A 22084-nucleotide genomic window follows, 5' to 3' on the forward strand; every position below is an offset into this window, starting at 1 on the left:
TTACAAACTAGTCAGAGGGGACCAGCAGGCATTGGGGGAGTCCCTGTTTCCCTGAGCACTGCCAGGAGTGACTAGAAATAACGGTCACAAGCTGGCAGAGGGTAAATTCAGATTAGACATCAGGGGGCACTACTTCACGGTCAGGGCGGCTAGGATCTGGAACCAACTTCCAAGCAAAGTGGTGCTGGCTTCTACCCTGGGGGTCTTTAAGACAAGGCTAGACAATCACCTTGCTGGGGTCATTTGGCCCCAGTACTCTTTCCTGCCATGGCAGGGGGTCGGACTTGATGATCTGCTCAGGTCCCTTCCGACCCGACCATCTATGAAACTATGAAACTATGAAGGGAAATTAGGGTTGGAGATTTGGGGGAGCTATCTGACTATAAGGGTAGTCAAATATTGGACTATGCAGGCTATGCAGATTGTGGAATCTACATCCTTAGAAGTTTTCAAGAGCAGCTTAGACAGACACTTGGCTGGGATAATTTAGTCAGTGATGATCCTGCCTGGAGCAGGGGGGTTGGAGTGGTTGGCCCTATGAGGTCCTATCCAGTAATACTTTCTATGATCCTATATTAATCATATTCCATGTTCATACCCTAACTTTTGGGCAATGAATCTCACTTAAATATCTGATGAAATCTCTTTGAATATTCAACATGAGCAAACTCCACTTATGTCTGCCGGTATAGGTGCAGAAAACCAATTTAGAAGTGCAAACCCTTTGAAGATTAAGCAGAGACTAAATAGCTATTTTTATGTTATATTACAAATTATAGCTTTTAATTGATGGAGTTGAATCATTAAGTTAATGTATAATTGATACGTAAATGTATGCTCACCTCAAGGCTTTTGTGGCAACTAGTTAAAAATGGATTTATATGAACAGGAAGCAAGCTGGCTTTCCTTTCTGTTTGGTTTATATCACTTGTATGGATATCAAATAGACAGAAATGTCAAAAAAAGCCTCTAATTAGCTTCTGTGTACTAAACAGAAAAAAGGAGAAGAAAGCTTTTGCAACAGAGCAATTCTGTCAAAAGAATCCCATATACAGGTACTTATTTTGCTTCATTTCTCATTTGCATATGAAATCTTGCTAGACAGATCTCTTTTCACAGAGTAAATTAGAAAAGTTACCCACATTCTCTCCGTTATTTATGTTCTGCATAGTCTAACATTATCTATTTTTCCTCACATACAAAAAGTACCAATATAAAAAGGTTAAAAACAGGGTGTAGAATATGTATTTTTATGTGTTTTAAATGGCAAAATTAAGAGTGTTTCCATTTTAATTGGCAATTGACATTTTAAAGCATGCAGATATAATCTGTGTAGTAATGAAGAGCTAAGAAGTGTTCTCTGAAGCAAAATGAGAAATTAGCAAAATTCAGGTGAAGTAAAATCGGTAGTAGACTGGACAGTAGTAGTGGATCTGAAGCAGCGGAGTCCCCTGTGGCTCAGTAGAAGAATCCTCATCTAATACGCAGGAAACCTGGGTTCACTTCCCAGATGCTTATACAACTACAGACACGGAGGCACCAAACATCTAGACTCATCTGGTCTTTGGATTGTATGGGTGGCCCTCGTGTACACCATGATCCAGGAGGATTGATAGTTGCCACATCTTACCTGAAGAAGTGGGGACACCTTCTTGATACAAAATGAAAAAATACTGCATGTTGAATTGGAATTCATGGTGTGATGTTAAGTGACTTAAGGTAGAACTGAGGACAGTAACACAGGAAAGCAGTCAGTGGAGTACCCTTTGAACAGTCAAGTGGACCGTGTGACAGTTGACAATGAGAGATCTAACATAAAGAAGAGTTCTTGATAACATCAGACATCTCCTTCACTTAATTAGAAAAGAAATAAAGAATACCTTTGCATGTGTTACTGTTGTAACAACCTGTAGGCTGCAATGGAAACTGTAGTGGGGATGATTTGGAGGGTGATTCCAGGAAGCTACATGTGCTTAGGGAATTTAGCAACAGCTCTGAACACCTCATGTCTGTAAGCAGCAACACTAAATATAATGGACTTAAAATAAAGATGGAGTCCCCTTAATAATAATAATTCAGAGAGTTTTGTGCATAAACCATGGTGGCAACAACTGAGAACCACAGCAAATACGGTGTGATTTAAAAGCATTACCTGCACAGCAAAGAGAGCAGGAGGGACTCGAGACTCCCTGCACATTTTAATTTCCAAGCAAAGAACCTGGCAGTGGCATGGAAACAGTGGAAAGAAGAACTGGCCTTGCACTATGGCAGAGAAGGATTAGACAATGAAGGTAAATCTTTTCCATGACCGTATTGGGATAAAAGGCAAAGGAGCGAGTGCAACATTTTTGCCTGAGGGGCCTAATACATAAGAGCAGCTGATAAAGGCTTTGATGAACGCTGTGACCCCAGAACAAATAAATCTGTGGTGAGATACCACTTTTTTTTAACCTGGAACCAGGATCCAGAAGAAAGCATAGTTACAGAGCTGAAAATACTGACTTCCACATGTAATTTTGGAAACATAACAGATTTATAGGCATGGAGAGCCTATAAAGATACTTCACTATTTTTCCAGATTCTGTGCTATCAGAGTATTGCAAACCTTTGAGAGAACGAAAGAAAAAAAGGAGGCAGCAGGCGACTGGGCAGAAGCCCAGGAGCAGACATTTGGAACTATAAAGAAACTCATAAATGAGTCTCCAGTCTTGAGGCAGAGCAACTACAATAACAATATAATACCTCCAGAGAGGTCTAGGAGCAGCACTAATGCAGGGCCAGCAACTCATAGCATTTGCCAGCTGGGCCCTGACAGATAAAGAAAAAAGGGTATGCTCAGACAGAAAAGGAACTCCTGGCCATGCTCTTTGAAATGGAAAGATTCGACCAGTCACCTTTGGATTCAAGGTGGATGTGCACTCTGATCACAAGCCTCTGGGATGCATTATGAAGAAGCCACGCCTGAGTGCACCATAGCAACTGCAGTGCAAACTATTGAGATTTCAGCACTATGATGTGAGCATCAGGTACCATCCAAAGAAGTCACTGCTAGTGGCAGATACTCTGGAAGGTAGACCCTGCTCAGAGTATACCACATGTGGCTCCATTGAACAGATTGAATCTATCAGTGCACTCCAATACCTCCTTATCTCCAAAGGCAATATAAGAGCACACAGAATTGGAAGAATAGCTGTAGAGCGTGATACAAATTGTACACTGGGGGTGGCCAAAGCACAAGGAACAACTGCCCCAGGATGTCATTCTGTACTGGTGGGCTAGGGATGAACTGTGTGAACAAGGAGCCCTAGCCATGTTATCAGTAAAGGAAGGAAAGAGCAGGCTCCTTTAAGAGCTGGACTTCTGTGTCTTGGAGCAGGTGGAGGCTAGGGCTGTAAACTCTACTCCTGGGCAGAGTGAGGTAGTCTATCTCAGACTGCAGGTGGGAGCAGAGCTTCTGGCAAGGAATTGTGTTCTCTGAACCAACAATCTGTAAGTGAAGCCTGGTATGGGCTGTAGCTGGAGAGCTAATGGATTGAAAGGAGCACATTTCATAGAAAGCGTGGAACTGTTTTATTTGGAACTGTTTGTTTGGTGGTTCTAGGTTGAGGACTCCTAGGCTTGGTCATGGGGTTGCAGATTTAGAGGTCTCCCAGCACCCAAGACTTGAATTACTGGCAAGGGAGGTCATGGCATGCATTAGGCTGGCTGAGAGGGGAGGCTTTTGCAAGGTAGGTGCTCAGATTTGTGGCACGTTATTTTTGCACATTGGCCTACCCCTCAAAATTGCTGGGTCAGTTTGTTAAGGCTCTAGAACTGCTTGTGGGCTTACTATGCTGCCTGGAACTGCTAGGCAGGATTGTTAAGGGCTCAAAACTGCTTGAAGGCATGGGAAGGCCCTAGAACTAATCAGAAGGCCAAGAGGGCCGAATTGGGCCTCAGGACATTGAGGGTGCTTATACACCTCCAGCAAGGCTGCTCCGCTGTGCTGTGATTACAGGGGAATTTTTCTCTGTAATTAAAGCGTGTCAGAGCAGACTCGATTCATTGAGACTGCTGGAGCATGGTAATTACAGCGCTCCACCAGACTCCTCTGTCATGTGCATCAGCATCCCCATGCTGAAAAATAAAGCTTTAGTTAAAGCACCGCCGCCACCATTTTTCAACATGGGGATGTTAATACATGTGACGGTCTGGGTGCTTTAATTGAGAGCCACTCTAATTAAAGTGCCCCCCTCCCACTCTCAGGACATGTTTAAAAAACTCCCTGATTGGAGTGAACTGGGAGGCCAGCAGGCAGCTGTTGTCAGGGTAACTCACTTCACTCTGATAGAGGCAGACAAAAAGGGAACCCTTGGTGAGAAAGGGGAGGGCAAGGCACTGAAGGTGTCACTTTGGTGACTGTGGGAAGCCTCCCAAATGTATAATAATTGTCAGTAAAGGCATCACAGGTGAAAGCAAGGGAGGTAACCAATTAAGAAACCAGAGTGCCTAGTATGGCTCAGGTGGCCTCCAGAGGCTGAAAACAGTTCAGGGCAGCTAAGGTGTGTTACAGTGCTTTAAGTTTTTTTTTTCTTCCAGTAAAATTTCACTAGGTGTTTAAAATGTCTCTTCTTTACATACCCAGAACTCTTGCTCCCCTGGCTGGGCTAAGCTGTTTGGTTTTTTTCATCCCAAGGCTCATTTGGAGTACACAAACTAGTCAGTCTTGTCCCTTTAATGAGAGTGCTGATCCAGTGATGCTCTCTGAGCAAACTAATGCATACCTACAGGAGTGAGCTCTGCAAAAACCAACCAACCGCCACCCCAAAACCAACAGCCAAGCCCACTTTCATTCAGAAAGCACAGCAGTGCCTCCAGTCCACTACAGACTTTTGCCCTATAGTTCATTACGTAAAGCATTTATGCAGGAAGCTGAAGACCTCAGTTCTTTGCCACCTAAGTCATGAGGGGGGTTTAAATCCACAATTCTTCTTTCCCAGTGTAGCAACATTTAAAAAATGGACCCACCTGAAAGAATGGAGAGGGCTGCCTGGCAGAGAGACAGAGTTTGTTCCAGAGGGGACACTGTAGGCTCTGAGGGCAAGTGAAGCTGCTTTGGAGGCAGCCCTGTTGGAAGTGGGAGGGGTGATGTAACCCCAGCAAAGTTTTGAAAGAGAGCCGTTAGCAAAAGCTCAGGAAGGGCTCTGGGCTGGGATTGGCTGAGAGGCTTGGATAAAAGAGGGGAGCAGTTTTCCCATGGGAGGGAGCGAGAGCGGCTAAGGGACAGGCTGGAGATCGGAGACAGAGTCTCAACACAGCAGTTCTTCGGAGAGCCCGTAGGAGTGCCTTGAGGGCAGCAGAAAAGGCTGCTATGGGAGAGATACAGTATTTAGTTCCTCTCTCCAGCTCGGGAGCCTGTGGAGGCAGGGTCAGAGAGGGGCTAATTGTGTGGAGACTTCAAGCCAGAAAAAACCTGCCTGCAGCCTAGTGAACGGCTGGGTGAGCACAACAGAGCCGGGGGGTGACTGCCAGAGTCTGCCCTGTTTTCCCTGAGAGGTGAGGGGCTCCAGACGCAGGAAAAGCCCAGGGAGGGGCTGTGTTTGCCAGGCTGCAAGGCAGGAGAGTTGCTACAGCCTGCAGCTCAGATACTGCTCCCTGCTGAGCCAGGGAAGGGGGTGAAAGGCAGGGGAAGGCTGTCTTTGCAGGGACTGCAGAGGAGGAGCCACTGCCTGATGCCCGGAGACCCTTGCTGCCCCGAGACCCCAGGAACACGAAGACGTACACCAGCACCAGGGAGCGTCCACAGACCACATGAAGGGACACAGACAGTTCTGTTCCCTGAGACACCCTGCCAGAGGCAGTGCACACAGGATCCCCAAGACACCATGTGCAAGTGAGAGACTGTGTAAATAATTTCTTGAGGGTTTATTAGTTGGTATATCAATGTGTTTATTTAATGGTTATTTGTTATGTTGTAAATAATTAAATCTTGTAAATAGTTTGAGAATTGTCTGCGAGGGTGCTTGATTGTAAGGGGAGGCTCTCTGCTTGGGGGCACTGCAGCAGCTTCCCAGGGGGGCTGGGCAGGGCTACTGGCTACCCCAGGATCCCACTATTCAGGTGAGGGCGCATGTTGTGTCGTGCCCAGGGTTACACCAGGAAAGATTCCCTTGTCCTGGCTACTTCTGTGAAGGCTACTTTGAACCTACAAGAAGGTCACTCTTCACTTCTGCTATTGAGCTCTCTGAAACTAGGCAGAAAGCAAGTGGAATCCAAGATCCATTGGGCACAGAGAACAAGCATGACTCTCTAGCCCCATTAGGAGGGCAATTGCCTGAAAGAAGGGACAATTGGATTTCAGGGTCTAAACTGGCTTTGGATAAAAGAATTGTTCCTGACTCCAGAAGAAAACTTTGCATTGTCAGTCTCAGTCTGACATAAATATTTCCCTGCAGCCCAGAGGTGACCCTTAAACCACTGACAGGTAGGGTTTACAAAGGGTAGGATTTAAGACTCACACTTCTATTCAGCTTTACCTCAAACTGGCTTAGGCATCTCCCTCACTCAGTATACTTTCTGTTGTAAATCCCATTCTAAAGAATATAGCTCTTCTTATGAGTTATGGAGGTAGCTTTGGTGCCTAATTCAGGACTGTGGATTCCAGTTTGGGAATGTCGCTTAGTCATATCAAAGATTGAGGGCTGATTAATCTAAGGGCCATGTTGCACATGCACTTAGTATGTATGTTCAACCACTAAAACATGCTAAGTTAACTCTTATTATAGTAAACTTGTGACTTTTTGCAGCAGGAATATTTCCAGGTCATATTAAGTAATATGTGTCCAGTTATTATCAGACTTCTTCACAGAGATAATACAATCAATTTATAGCCCACCAGCATCTGAGGATGCACCACTCCCATCCCCTCCACTTCTGCTCCACAGGACAGCCTGTCCACCCACCAGAACTCTGCTGCTTATGGGGATGGTACCAGCCCTCATGGGGAGATGGTACCAACCCGAAGGCAACACCCCTACCTAACCCAAGGGGTGTGATCCCAATCAGCATGGCACCACCCCCAGTACTTACTGACATCTTCAAGGTTCTCTGAGGCCTGCCACTTTTCCTTGATCAGTCTGGTGCAAACAGTGATCATTTAGGTTTGTGAACCAATTTGGATCAGAGATCCAGAATCTCAGACCTCAGCACAATCCATGGAATTGGCAGCCTCAGCAGAGAGCTGTCTTAAGTGATTCCCTTCCATGATTGAAGACCATGAGCTGGCACAAGAGCACACATAATAAGCAGGACATGTCTTTTAGGATTGCCAGCTGCAAGTTCAAAGAGCTTTACTCTGCACTGATGGGACACTTGCTGGGGAGATATCAGCCACAGAAGTGGTGCCCTGAGACTGAGATGGAAGACTTCAGAGTGTAATCCTTGCCTATCCTTCATGAAGTGCAGCAAGCCAGTGAATGGCTTCATGAACCAGGGGATGAATGGCTATGCTGGGTCCCCAGTGATCAAGTGTGAACGGTCAGCCCTCTGAAATCCATGGTGCGAGTGCTGGGAGTGAGATCCTCCTACTCCATCATCTCCAGGAAATATGAGTTCGTGAATATGCATGCATTGTGTACCTGGCCCAACTACTCAACACTAACGTTAATGCAGTGCTCTCAGTGATCCAGGACTTTCTGTGATAGAACTGAAAAGAACGCCTTACAGTTTATGTAATCCAAGGCATGGAAAGACGTGTACAGAATGGGCATGTGGGTTCTATTGATGGCCCCCAAATACTTTAGGAAAGCCATCTGTTTGAACCCATTGATAACCTCCTGCAGGTGACAGAGCCAGATGAACTGAGGCCCCAGCTCTTCAAGTATGGCGTCACACAATTTGTGTATTGTCTGCCTCACATTGAACCAGTTGGCAATGGAATGGAAGCTGTTGCTGTGTGGCAGTTTGCAAATCGCCAAGGCCACGTGTCTCTTGAGATATGGAGCAAGGAAGCCCCATGTCATTGCACTGCAGCAGGGGAGTCAGCTCAGCGTTTTTTGTCATCCTAAGCTGCTTCCATCAGTCTGAGCTCACCAGTAGTGCCTAGCAGTGAGTTGGCATCTGATACCTGGCCTGCAGTGCTGTGGCTTATGTGGTGTCATGTTTTGCCTCCTGCAAGTGGCACAACATCATGGTCCTGAAAGTAGTGCTTCACCAAAGCCAGGAATTTCTGCTGCCAAAGCAGGGAGTGCCAATGAATTGCAGCAGCCAATTTTTGGTTCTGCCATGCTTCATCTCCAGGAAGTCTCTAGAGATCTGATCCCAACTGGAGCAATCTGTCAAGGAGAGATTGGAGTGCTAGCCAAGGAGGGATTGGAATTCGCATCCTCAGCAAGACGGTCAGTGAATCAGTGCTTTCCCTCTGCTCAGCTGTTTTTGTCTTCTTTAAAAATTATGCAAAAACTGTGTTCGGCAAATCATTCTGGGATGTCTGCTCGCTGGCCCTCTAGTGGCAGAGTACAAGCTGTGCATATTAGAGATTGTAGTAAACATTACCATGCAACTGCTTAGAACACGTTCTAACTTTAATACTGTATAAGATTCTACATATTTAAGACATACTAAGTGTCCCATATGACAAGGCCCTAAGACTTGTTTTCAATGGTTTCTAACTTGCTGACCAATTACTGCCATCAAGTAGTTGCTAAGGTCAACAGATGTATGGTTACATTTTGGAGCAGTGTCTGTAATAATCCATTAAAAAAATTCCTATCCATAAACTGTTTGTTTAAATTACCATGTATACATACTCTGTTGGGATAAGGGTAAATATTTAATTTTTCTTAGGTCAGATCACTTGACTAAATCCTCCAGATGAATCCAAGTCACATTTCTGGTACAAACAAATCCAGGAATTTGTAAGAGAGCAAACATGCAGTAGAATCTGTCCTATGTTTGTGCCATCATACTGTGCACTATGTTAGGAGTCTGCATAAAAAAGCAGCCACCAAGAACATAAAAAATCATAAACAGACTGGAAATGTAAAATGCTTCTGAGAAGGTTTATTACCTTGCATATTGGCATGTTATTCATGTGTAGTTTATCTCAAGTGAAAATTCCTAATGAAACTGACAGCTCATAATGAGAGAGACTTTTCATGAGAAATATATCTTGTAATTTTTTAGAAAAAATATTATATCAAAATAAGACATACCTGCATTGTCAATATTCTTCAAGGTTTTGTTATTGGGGAATTGCATTTCTTGTGGAAGTGAAGCAGTAATTAGATGCACACAAAACAGATGCAGGGATATTATTTGGTTAACTAAATCCATTGAGTTGGTTTGAAGTATAAAGGTAAAATGGGGCTGGACCCTTGGTCTCCCCAAGCTAGAGTCAGGGTGGGTGTGATATGGGTTCTAGTAGTAGGGTTAGGACTGGAGATAATAGGGTTCCACTGGCTACAGTGGGGGTGCAGCAATTAGGGATCTCACAGCTGGGATTTGGGATGGGATTTGGGGGTTTACCAAGGTAATTTTTGTGGTCAAGCTTCTCAGGATCTCCTGCTTGGGGCTTGGATTGGGGTTGATGGAGCAGCGTGAACTAGAGTTAAAGCTAGGTTGGGGATTTGTCAAGTCTCATGTTGCGGCTGGTAGCTATATATGAAGGTACAGGTAGGTAGAACTCCCAAGGCTAGTGTAGATGGGATGGATCCTGCAACTCCCCCAGCTAACGTAGGGTTGGGAGTGATATGGCTCCCAGACATGAGGTTAGATTCAGGGCTGGTAGTATTCAACACCCCCTTTGCTACAGTGGGTGTTGTGAAAGCTAAAGATTTCAGTTATGATTAGGGATAAGTATTTGGGGGTCCCAGTTTTGTTTAGGAATGGAATTTTGTAGTTTCTGTAGCTGGGCTACTCAGGGGCTCTACTTGAGACTAAATTTGGGGTTATTGGGAAAACCCAGACTTGGGTTAGGGTTAGAGAAAGGGTAAGGTTTAGGCCTGGGTTTTTCCTTCCTTTTTTTCCTGATCTATGGTTGGGGCTAGAAGGAATCCCAATATAATGTTAGAGCACATGTAGGTTGGTCTTTTCCACATAATAGTAGGTGGGGTGGATCCTAATAGTTCCCCATCAAGGATTAGGTTTGGGGGGTGGTAGGACTCTCAGCAGTAAGGGAGACTCAGTGCTTCTATGGTTCTTTTTGGGAGAGCAGGATCATAGAAAATTATATTTGGAAAGGACCTCATGAGGTCATCTAGTCCAGCCTCCTGCCAAAAATGGGATTATCCCTGACTAAACCATGCTAGTCAGGTGTCTGTCCAACCTCTTAAAAGTGTCGAGGGATGCAGATTCTGTAACTTTTAGACAACATGTTCCAGTGCTTGATCATCCTCATAATCAGAAAGTTCCTCCTAATCTCTAACATAAATCACCTTCGCTGAAGTTTAGCTTGAGGCCATTGCTCCTAGCTTTGTTCTCTGCAGCTAAAGAGAAAAGCCCATCTCCATCCTCTTGCTTACTGTCTTCAGGTATTTGAATACTTATCAAATCCCTCCTTAGTCTTTTCCTCTATAAACTAAAAAAAGACCTAGATTTTTCAGCCTTTCCTCTTGAATATTTTTTTCAAGGTCTCTAATTATTTTTGTTGCTCTCTGTGAGACTCCCTCCAATCTATTCAAATCTTTTGTGAAATGTGAGGCTCAAAACCGAACCCAGTACTGCAGGTAAAGCCTCACAAGTGCTGAACAGAGCAGAAGAATCGCTTCTCTTGATTTGCAGGTGATACTGCTGTTGATACAACTCAGTGTGCTCGGGTGTTTTTGTTTGTTTTGTTTTGCATTAAGAGTGCGCTGTTGGCTCATTCAGTTTATGGTCCTCTGTAACCCCTAGGTCCTTCTCTGCACTACTGCAACTTATCCAGTCATTCCCCAGTACATATTGTGCATGCAATTATTCCATCCCAAGTGCACCTGATCTTGCTGAATTTAATCAAGTTGATTATAGACCATTTTTTCCAGTCTATCCAGGTCATTCTGGATCCTAGCCCTACCCTCCCGAGTGCCTGGAACTCCTCCCATCTCAGTATTATCAGCAGTTTTCCTAAGTGTGCACTCAATCCCATCATTCAAAACATTTAATAAAGATGCTGAACAATACGTGACCCAGGAAAGACCCCTGGAGAACCCTACTTGATATTTCTTCCCAACCAAACATTGAACCATTGATGACTATTTGTTGAGCATGGTGATCTTACCAGTTATGTATCTTCATTACAGTACTGTTATTTAGTATGCATTTCCTTTGTTTTTTATGAGAATGTTGTGGGAGGCAGCATCAAAAACCTTGCTACAGTCACAGTCTTTCTCCCACCCACAGAACCTGTCACCTTAAAGAAGGAAATCAGGTTGGTCAGGCATGACTTGCTCTTGGTGAATCCATGCTGGCTGTTCCTGATCCCCTTGTTAGGTGTTTCACAGTAGATTTCTCAATTACCCATTCTATAATCTTTCAAGGTGTCAATGTCAGTATGAAATGTATTAAGTAGGTGCTATGACAGTTACATTTTGTGGTGGATTTTTGGTGGCTCTCTAAGCCAGTTTTTTGCGACTCAGCTATTTGCTATCTATTTCCTGGGGCTAGATTTCAGGCTACCAGAAGAGCCTGAGCTGCAGGGTTGGGAGTTAGGCATAGGGATAGAGAACGGGCAAGGTTTATAACAGAGGTTATAGTTGGGACTGTTTGGGGTCCTCAAACTAGCATTCAAGTACAGGGGTATAGGGCTTTTCAGGCTAGGTGTAGGTGAACAACAAATTCCCATTTATTTAAATGAGTTCAGCACGTTTTCTCTGGCCACCACAAGGTCTCAGACTGGTACTAATTTTGGAGTAGAGCATTCATTTTGGTAGTCAGAGTCATGCATCCACATGCAGTGTCCAGTCCAATGAAGTTGGTGCCTGATGATCACTGACTCAATGCTGGTAACACTAGCTTCAGGAAAAATGCTGGCATTTATGCAGTGATCTTCCCTTTTGATGTAGATGATTTTCCAGAGGCATCATTCGTGATAGCTCTCCAAGATCTTGACATGATGACAGTAGGTCACCTGATAGCAGAGTGAGGATAATGACTGCATTGTAGACCTGGATTCTGGAGATCACAATGAATAAAGATACACCAAAGCAATTTCCAAAGGAGGCACTTGCAAATTGGATCCTGTGTTAGCTCTCCCTCTCAATATTCACTCTCTGAGAGGGGTGGCGACCAAGGTTGGGGAAGTGCTTGTCTACTATTAGGGTCTTTCCTTCAATGATAATTTGGGGAAGAGGGTCACATTCATGGGTGTTCAACATGCACAGTATAGGTTTTAGATTTTTATCAGTCAAAACAAAAATCACATTTCACTTATTTTACCTGGCTATAATTCTAAGTTATAATTTGGTTCTAGATCCTGAGTGAGCTCTGAGTTTTCAGACATTTGAAAATATTTTTTCAGTGGTGCCAATCTGAGGTTTCCTTATTCTTGCTTCTAAGTTATTTTAAAGGAAAGTACACATGTGAAACAGATCATCTTTTGTATATGTTGCCCACCTTTTTGCATCCACTTAAGACAATGACTCTATGATAAAACTGCCCTCAAAGCCTTCTCATCCATCTATGCTGAACTGATAATAATTTAACTAAAGATGGGTCTTCCTGAATCAGAACTATATTAAGAATTGCATAATTTAACAAAATGCCTTCACTAATTTTAAATATAATTGAAAACAGTAAATTTACATTCAATGTTCAGTGCCTTAGATATCAAAGAAGCACCAAAAGTTCTTTGTACATAACAATTTTACTTTGTGAGTAACATAAAAATATAGGATCCATACTACATACTAAGAAACAAAATTGCTAAAGGTCAGAAAGATTTTTTAAAAATCAATTAACATGGAGAAAAACATAACATATTTCTCGAGTAAAGCATTGGTGGTTTTGAATTTTTTTTTAATCCATAGAACTCAAGAAATGCTTTAACATGCACCTTAAAATCAGACTTTAACAAGCAAGATAAGGAAGATCTTGTAGAGATAGCTATTGATAAAAGAGAGTTGAAGGGGTTGTTCAAAAAATGTGAACATAAATGAAGATCTTGCAAAAGTAGCTATTGAGAAAGAGCAGGTAAGGGGAATTCATGAAAAATGTAAACATAGACACATAGGTCCAGATGCCATGCTTCATACAGGAATTAGCAAACAATCTTACCCAAACCACTGACCGTTAGTTTTGAAAAGTCAAGGAAAATTGAGGAGGTGTGGGAAGACTGTAGGAATGCAAATGCGGTATGAACTTTGTTTCCATGATTTTAACAAAAATAGCATGCTTGCTTTTCTCCAGATAATCTATCTCCTTTCTTTCTCCCTCTACCAGCCTTGGTATCTTCAGTTGCACCCTTTATACCATGTCGCAAAACTTCAACTTTCCACAAGTGACTCATCATTCTCTTTTGGAAGAGCTTCACAACTAGGACTGATATTTGTGATATATACACACACATACGCACACACGCGCGCGCACACACACACACATATATACACACACACATATATATATATCTATATAATTATTTTCTTCTGCAGGTGTTATACTAGTACTGATTTAAGCTATTTGTTTTATAAATATATTGTTTCTTTTTTTGCCCTTCAGTCACTTAAAATATTACCCAACAAACATTTATTACCACATATATTGATTACTACTATGCATGGTCCCATTTTATTAACATGGGGCTGCTCACAGTAAAGCTTTGCTTTACTTGTTTTTTGTTCCTTACTATTTGCAAGACCAGGGTACTGGAATTCTTTTAATACTATTGGGTGCATCTACACATTGCCCTACGGCACTGTACATGGTACTATGGTGATGTGGTGATCATGTAGGTCTACACCTGATGGGCAGCTATGTAGCTGTAGCAGCACACTCCCTTGGTACATGGAGCCTCCATCTCGAGGCAGCTTGCACCCCAGCCAGATGCTCCCTTGGCTGCCTGCTCTCTCCATCTTAAGACACTGTGCTCCAGCCAGCTGCTCTGTGGCTGGCTGGGGTACAGTGTGCCTGGACACAGGGGCGCTATATGCACATTTCCGCAGCAGGGCCCCCTAGGGTGGCTATCGTAGAGTACAGTCGAGTTGTCCTCTGTCCTCTATTGAAGAGAAGAATAAAGGACATAAAGGCGTCCAGTTTTGTATCAATAGAAGACAGAGGACAGAGTAGAGGGGAGCTACCTGCTCCCCTGTCTCGAGACTCACTGTGTTCCAGCCAGCCAAGGAGCAGCTGGATGCCTCAGCGCTGGGACTCTGCAGCGCATGGAGACTGGAGGGCGGGGGGTGGGGGGGCAGGACAGACAGTTCTGAGTGGCTTGCTTCCCTGTCTCCGCATGCTGCTCCCCAGCTGGCTGGGGCACAATGTGCCTGCTTGATAGCCCTGTGCCCCAGACAGCACCCCCTGTGGAGCAGGGAGACAATGTGTCCCACTGTAAACTGCACAAGCAGAGGCATGTACAAAGTAGTGGCACAAACTCTACTATTTGTGCTGCTGCAAACACACATCCCTGCTTATGTGGACGTGGCCATAGTCTGTAAACCCTCCCCACCCCCAAACTGGACTTTTCAAACACCTCTGCAACTTTAATGTGAATTATATTAAGTACTAACTGGATCTTGCCGCTGCATAGCTTTGACAAGTAAGTTCTAAGAGTTCAAAAAAATTTTAATAAGCAGTCAAAATTACTTATAGATGCCTCAAGACAAAAAAGGGATGCTGCTCAGAACAGCTCTGCCTTTGTTCATCAAGCTATGGGTAAGTAGTATTGGTGTCATTAAACTTGACAGTCTTAAAACAAGCAGCCATTTAAATGGATACATCTTGATGCTTTCTGGACAAAAGTATTATTTTGTGAGGCTGCTGGTTGTTTTACAATCTGCATGGATGAGTGAAATGAAGGATAACCTAGGACAAAAAGCTGGCTCAGCTTATGTTTTATTCAAAATGTTTTCATTGTAAAACTTGGTTGACAGAAAGGGGACAACAAATGCATATACTTGGCTATAATTAGGAGTAAGTATGAGGCATGCATTGCTCCAAAGGTATGAGGCATTATGATCTAAAGTAACACTTGAGTATTTCTTTTAAGACCAGGGTAATGAATCATGCCTAACTGGCATCTTTACTTAGTGGATATTTTTCATACATGTTTTTGTATCCATATTCACATAAAAGAAGTATTTGCCTCCAAAAAAGTACAAGTGAAGACATTGTTTTCAGCCTGAAGTACACCCACATTTATAAGTACCTGCTTGCTCATGCCTTTTAGAAGTCTGACTTTCTAATAAAATAGATGGTAAATTGTAAAACCAGCATTGTGTGTTGTCTGGATACATCCTACTAGGAAGACAAATTGTATAGCTTATTGCAAAGCTCATACCACATTTTAAAACCATTTTTTTCTTAATGAGAATTGGCATAATAGGATGGAAAATCTAGGTTACTTTTCAGAAGACAGGCTCTACTGTAGCTCAAGATGTATACGTTACTAAACAAGAGTTGTAATGGGAAATCATAGAATAATATTGGTGAAATGTAGTGGGATATAGATGCAATATAGATTTTCTTGAGAACTTTAGGATCTGGGCAGACACTTTTTTATGCCATAAAAATAAATTACACTGTTATAAAGTTTATTGCAAGTGGAGTACACGGATGCTGTAAAAACACCTGGGCAAATTTACCCAGTGTGGCATAGAATTCACAATGATAGAACCAAGATAAATCAATACCAATATGAGTTATAATGTTAATGTAATTTGTTTGCTATTCTGGGGTAGCTGTTTGCTTAAGGCAAAGAGGCTATATACCTGTTCCCCTACTACCTAATGAAGTGCTGTAATAGCTACCTACTGTGTGCAGGTGCCCTAGAATAGCTGCATCTCTGTCCATTCTGGATATGGCATACTTTACATTAGTGTAGAAAAACTTTATGTTACACTGATGCCAATGTATCGTCACTCCAGGCCACACAGATGCACATTTTTGGCCTCTCATTTCAGCTACCACGAATAACTACAAATTGCTCCAAAGACTGAACTAGTTACTGTATGTCCTCAGGATTGGTGGAAAGGGACAGACTGGTAGTAGGGCCCTACCTGTGGCATCTCTGCACTTGAGGAGCATCAAGCATAACTTAAATACTTTTGAGGATACAACCTGCAAGCTCATAACCATGTAAAGAAAGAAAACACTCAGTTAGTTTTATATTACTATTTTCAATACCTGCAAATGCCTTTGGTAGAAAGTAGTATTGGAATTTTGCTCAAAAAATTATCAAAAAAATTGCCTGTTATAATCAATAATAGACTAATATAAAGAAAGGTACAAAGTCCTCAAAAGTCACAGATGACTTGACATGTTCATGGTAACATGGTCCTAAATTTGTGATGTACATCAAAGGCAAATATCCAGCATCTCATTGCCTGTGTTGGGTCCCAATATATAGATGAAGGAATTGCTCTGACCATGTTTGTTTTGACAACTAATACTTGAGTTGTTCATGTTGAGGGCAGCAGAAGGTTGACTGAAGGACTGTGGTGTCTCCAGCTACAAGAGCAACTGTAATATAAGATGCTTTGCTCCTATAGAATTCAGATAATTCCTTGGGATGTCTCAGTTCCTGGGACTTTTGACAATTTCATTAAACCATATAGGGTATACAGAGATGTTGCAATTGTATCAGTGTCAAAGGTCATAGATGCAAACTGTTAAGATGTAACTGTCACGTCTGCCCCATTCTGTAGAGGTCCTGGAATAGCAAAACTGCTCCTACTTTAACCCTGCTTCATTAAGGCTCAAAGGGGCTACCATTGGTGATGCGTAGGGGGTGCACACAGGTGCACATACACCCCGTGATATTGGCCATGCACCCCTTGGAAGCGCCAGATGCAAAACTGGAAGTGCCAGTGCAAGTGCACTTCTGGTTTCACAGCTGGCTTGGTGATCAGCCGCTGCATTCCCCCCCCCCCCCACCGGTTGGTGATTGGTGGCTGGGGGACCCCTCCCACTGGTGATCTGCTGCCTCCACAGACTCGGGAGGCACCAGTCACTCATGGCGGCTAGGGATAGAAGTTACACATAAACCAGTTTAAGTGATCAGAAACTGGTTTAAACCTGTAATAAGACAGAATTTTAGTGCACATAAACTTGCTTCAAAATGGTTGAAACCGGTGGCCTGGGGAGAGGTGCGGAAAGTGCCCCAAATGATAAATGGGGATCCCCTAGGATGGGGATCATATATAAAAGAAAAAACACAAGAATAACTCATAGAAATACTTACCGGCAGCAAGCCCTGTGGCACAGCTGGAGCGAGGGAGGAAATCCCACGCGGGTTTACCCAGCTGAAACCGGCCGGTGACATCATCGGCAATCACTGGCCAGTGGGGATTAGAAGGACCACTGGGGAAAATGGCAGAAGGAGGGGAAGAGAGTCAGAGAAGACTCTCAAGCTGGATGCCATCAGGGATACTCCAAGGGAGAGAGAGCCAGCAAAGTCTCTCTGTGCCGGTGGAGAGCAGTGTGGTGAGGAGCCAGAGGAGGCTCTCTGCATGAACAAAGGCAGGAGCGTCAGAGGAATGGGACAGCCAGAAGAGGCTCTCTACACCAACAAAGGTGGGAGTGTTGGGGGAATGCGGGAACCAGAGGAGGCTCTCCCTCCTGACAGAAACAGCTGTGAGCAGCAAGAGGAGCTGTGGAGCAGGATGGCAGGAGGCTGGGTACCAGCTCATAATATAAGAAGCAGCCGGCCACCTGTGAAGATACCACAGGAGGCCGGAAGCAGGACACTTCTGACAGTGGATAAGGAGAGCAGCACTACATACTGCAAATGGCGGGGTGAGGTGAGAAATGACCTGGGACAAGGGGCCGCGGTCTACCCTGGCCAGACAATGGGTCAAACTCTAGAGGAATCATAGGGGCAAAAGTCACTCCATTACCTTAGCAGTAGGGCAGGGGAGGAAACCGGACAGGTCCTTCCCAGCTTACAGTTTGTTTTGGTTCCTTTTGTTTTCCCCCTTTTGGAGGAGGGATTGAGCGGTAGGATGAGGTGACACAGGCAAGACAGCTTTGTACCATATTTTTTTCTTCCTCTTTGTTTTTTCTGAGTGTTGGTTAAATTTAGAGTCCTGGGCAGAGACTACCTTGGGGCAGGAGGAGGCTATTTCTGAAACCCTACAGCTAACTGAGTGAGTTATCCTGGGAGGCAGGGCTAAGGGCATGATAGGGCTACAGAGATCGTCGAGCTCAAGAAGTACAACGTCATCAGGGGTACGGCCGAGAAGATCTGGTGACCCACCAAAAGGCTGGTGTGAGGTCAGGTTGTAGGGGAAGTGGAGCCCCACGGACGACCACTGGGTGGACTCCCCACCACAGATGAGCCCTGGGTGGTTTGCCCCCCCACTGGAATAACATTCAAAGTTGTGGCAGGGGAGATTGGGGGAGGCCACCAGGGTGATAAACATCTACCAACAGGCTTACAGGAGACGGTAGGACGTCCACTACCGGATGTCCAGACCAATGCTGTACACGACCAAATGTTTGAAGCCAGGCGGGCACAACAAGTTTTTGGTTGAATGTACTATCAGACTTAACTGATTGAGATCAAACCAGTTTATGGAACTTCTGTCCAAGACCTCTTCCTGGTTTAAGTTAAATCAGAAGCCCCCAGCATGCTTTACAGCCCTGGGCTGGGCTGTGGTGTCTGCTCTAGGGAGCAGGGCCAGCCCCGCCCCTCTGCTCTTTAGCCAGAGCTGTGAGGGATGGCTAACAAGGGGATGGGGGTGGGAAACTTGGCTGGGGACCAAAGCTGGGTCTGCCTGGCGAGGGCAGCCCCCACCAGACCTTCCCCCCTGAAGCAGAGGGGGCGGTGGCATGGGGTGGGGCGACACCCTGAGAGAGACTGTCCCCCCATGCAAACCCTTCATGGGGTCTGGGGTCTTGGAGGGACTTTAGTCCCCCCCCCCTCCCCTGCTTAGTGTGCTGCCCACACCTCCCGCTGTCTGCTGGAGCAGGGCATAGGTGGGCAACAGCCTGAGAGGGACTGTCCCCCAACTCCAGGCAAACCCTGGGTGGAATCTGGGAGGGGCTTTAATATTTCCTTCCCTAGCTTAGTGTGCTGGTGCCAAGCCCTGCAGGACCAGACTGACAGGTGGGAGGGATTGGGAAAGACCTACCACAGTCATCACACATATATGCTAGAGATGGAAGTAAGGGAACAGGAGAGGGATTGCTTGGGCTGGTGTGACCAAAGAAAGCAGAGAACTACAATTACAAATGGCAGGAGACCAACGGACTCCACCCCCCACCTCCCACCTCTGGCAGAGACTGAAGCAAGCAGTTAATACGAGGTGGGGTGAGGGGTAATTCTCCTCAGCTCCCCCAGGCCATGGGGGAGGGAGAAGAGGATGGGGATCCAGGGTTGGACAGACTGGTCCCCTGCCACCTGTGAGCACAAGGCCAAGCCCTGAAGGATCAGACTGAGAGGTGGGATGTGTTGGTAAAGACCTGGCACAGTCCTCACATGTATGTGCTGGTGACACAGGAACAGGAGAGGGTTAACGACAGCTTGAGGTGGTGTGACCAAAGAAAGTAGAGAACTACATTTACATTATAAAGTAAAACCTGTAAAAGGTGGGAGAGTGGAATACCTAAACAACATCTTTCTGAATACCTGGCTGTAAGGAGACACTATCCCCAGGATTACATCAGACTTACGCAAGGCTTTCTTTTGTCTTTTTGGTTTATTTCATTTCATTTTAAGTTAGACTAAGTTGTGTGTACCTTCACTGTATTTTACTGGGCTGTATCTTAGCTTAGGCAAGTTTTTTTGTTCTTCTTTCTCATGTGCTTGAAGTTACAAATTGCTGTGTTCAGTACATGCTTGCTTCAGACAAAGGACTATTCTTGTTCAAGCTTTTTAGGGCTGTGCAAAACAGCACCATTTCATTTTGACTTCTGTTTCATTGTTTTGAAGGGAGAGTGTTTTGTTTCTGTTTTGAAGCACTGTTCCATTTTGTTTAGTCAAAACTGTTTTGCTGTTTCAATGCTGTTTTGACACTGTTTCTATGTTTTGCCCATAGACTATAATGGGAAATGATGAAAATGTCTATAACTTTGTAATTTCTTGCCTGATTCAAGTGAAAACATCAAGGATGTTGCTGTTTTCACTTGAATCAGGCAAGAAAATCTCCTGCTGCGACCACAAAGTCTGTCAAGGAAATAGGTAGAGGGGTTTCTGGGAAACTACACCTCAAACTGTTGAGAGCAAAACTTGTGTCACTTGTAAGTGTGAAGGCACAGAGAAAGCTAAGTTCAAACAATGCTTTTTATGCTGTTTTTCCATCCCTCCCCCAGAGCACTGGGATTGGAAGGGACCTCAGGGAAGGATCACAGTCACTGTCCAGCTACACATATCCACATATCAATATCAGAGCAGTCTTTCACCCCTCTTTCCCCTCCCTCTCCTTACTATCTGTTTAGCTGCAAGCAAATCTGACTTTGAAACTCAAAACGTTTCAAAACTTTCAAAAAATTTGAAGTGCCTTTGTTTTGTTTCAATGCTGTTTCAAAGCCTTTAGTTTCATGTCAATTTCACTTTTTCTAGCTCGAAATGCATTGAAACAGCTTCGAAACAAAATACCCATCGAAATTTCGCACAGCCCTAGCTTTTACAACTTCAGTGCCACTACCTTCTTCCCCTCTCTCCCCCTCAATCTGGCAGCAGCTTCCCCCCAGAGCAGAGTTGGGGGGGGCAGAAACCTGGCAGGCACTGCCCCCCACCCCAGGCAGACCCAGGCTGGGGTCCTCACCTCCAGTAGGCTAGCCTGGCGGCAGCCATGACCCCTCCCACCAGGCAGCCATGCCCCGTCCTCTGGAGCAGGGAGAGGTGGGGAAAGCCTTGGAGGGCTTCTCTCTTCACTTTCCTTTGGCAGTAGCTAGAAGGTGTTCTCTAGTGCCCCTGGCTTCTGGCTTGAGCCACTGTGAGCATGTGGCTGCATTTCCTGAAACAAAAGTAAATGTCTGTTCATTTACTTATTGGTTCAATCTGCATATCTTAAACTAAAGATGTTCCAAAGGACTGAAAAAGGGCCAATGAGGGACCGGGAAACTATAGGCTAGTTAGTCTCGCCTCTATTCTTGGGAAAACTCTGCAAAAACTCATTAAGGATCACATTTGTGGGAGCCCAGCAGGGGAAGTAATGCTGAAAGGAGCTCAGAATGGATTAATTGCAGACAGATCCTGCCTGACTAACCTTGTTTCTTTTTATGACCAGGTCACAAAATGCTTCGACACAGGAGTCGAGGTAAATGTCCTCTACCTAGACTTTAAGAAGGTCTTTGATACAGTATCTCATTCTGTTCTTGTAAACAAACTGACAGGCTGTGATGTAGATGATTACACAGTCAGGTGGGTGGCAAATTGGCTTAGGGGTCACACACAGAGAGTGGTGGTGGGCAGGTCAATATCGACCTGGAAAGAGGTGGGCAGTGGAGTCCTGCAAGGCTCAGTCCTTGGACTTGTGCTATTCAATGTCTTCATTAGTGACTTGGACGAAGGCATGAAGAGCACCCTTTCCAAGTTCACAGATGATACCAAATTATGGGGCAAAGGTAATATACCAGAGTATAGGGAACAGATTCAGGCAGATTTGGACAGGTGGAAAAATGGGCAGAATGAAATAGTATGCAGTTCAACAAAGACAAGTGCAAAGTGCTGCACCTAGGCAAAAAGAACCACCAACACACTTACAGGCTGGGGGATTACCTTCTCAGCAGCACAGCAGCAGAAAGGGATCTTGGAGTCATAGTTGACTGCAAGATGAACGTGAGTCATCAATGTGATGAAGTAATCACAAGGCTAACTGCATTTTATCATGCATTAGCAGATGCATAATGAACAGTGCCAGGGAGGTGATGCTTCCCCTCTATGCAGCACTGGTCAGGCTGCAGTTGAAGTATTGCACCAGTTTTGGGTGCTGAACTTCAAGAGGAATGCAGAGAATCCTGGGAGGTTTAGAGG

This window comes from Gavialis gangeticus, unplaced genomic scaffold (assembly GCF_001723915.1).
Source record: "Gavialis gangeticus isolate Ggan-Ray unplaced genomic scaffold, GavGan_comp1, whole genome shotgun sequence".
Classification (NCBI taxonomy): Eukaryota; Metazoa; Chordata; order Crocodylia; family Gavialidae; genus Gavialis; species Gavialis gangeticus.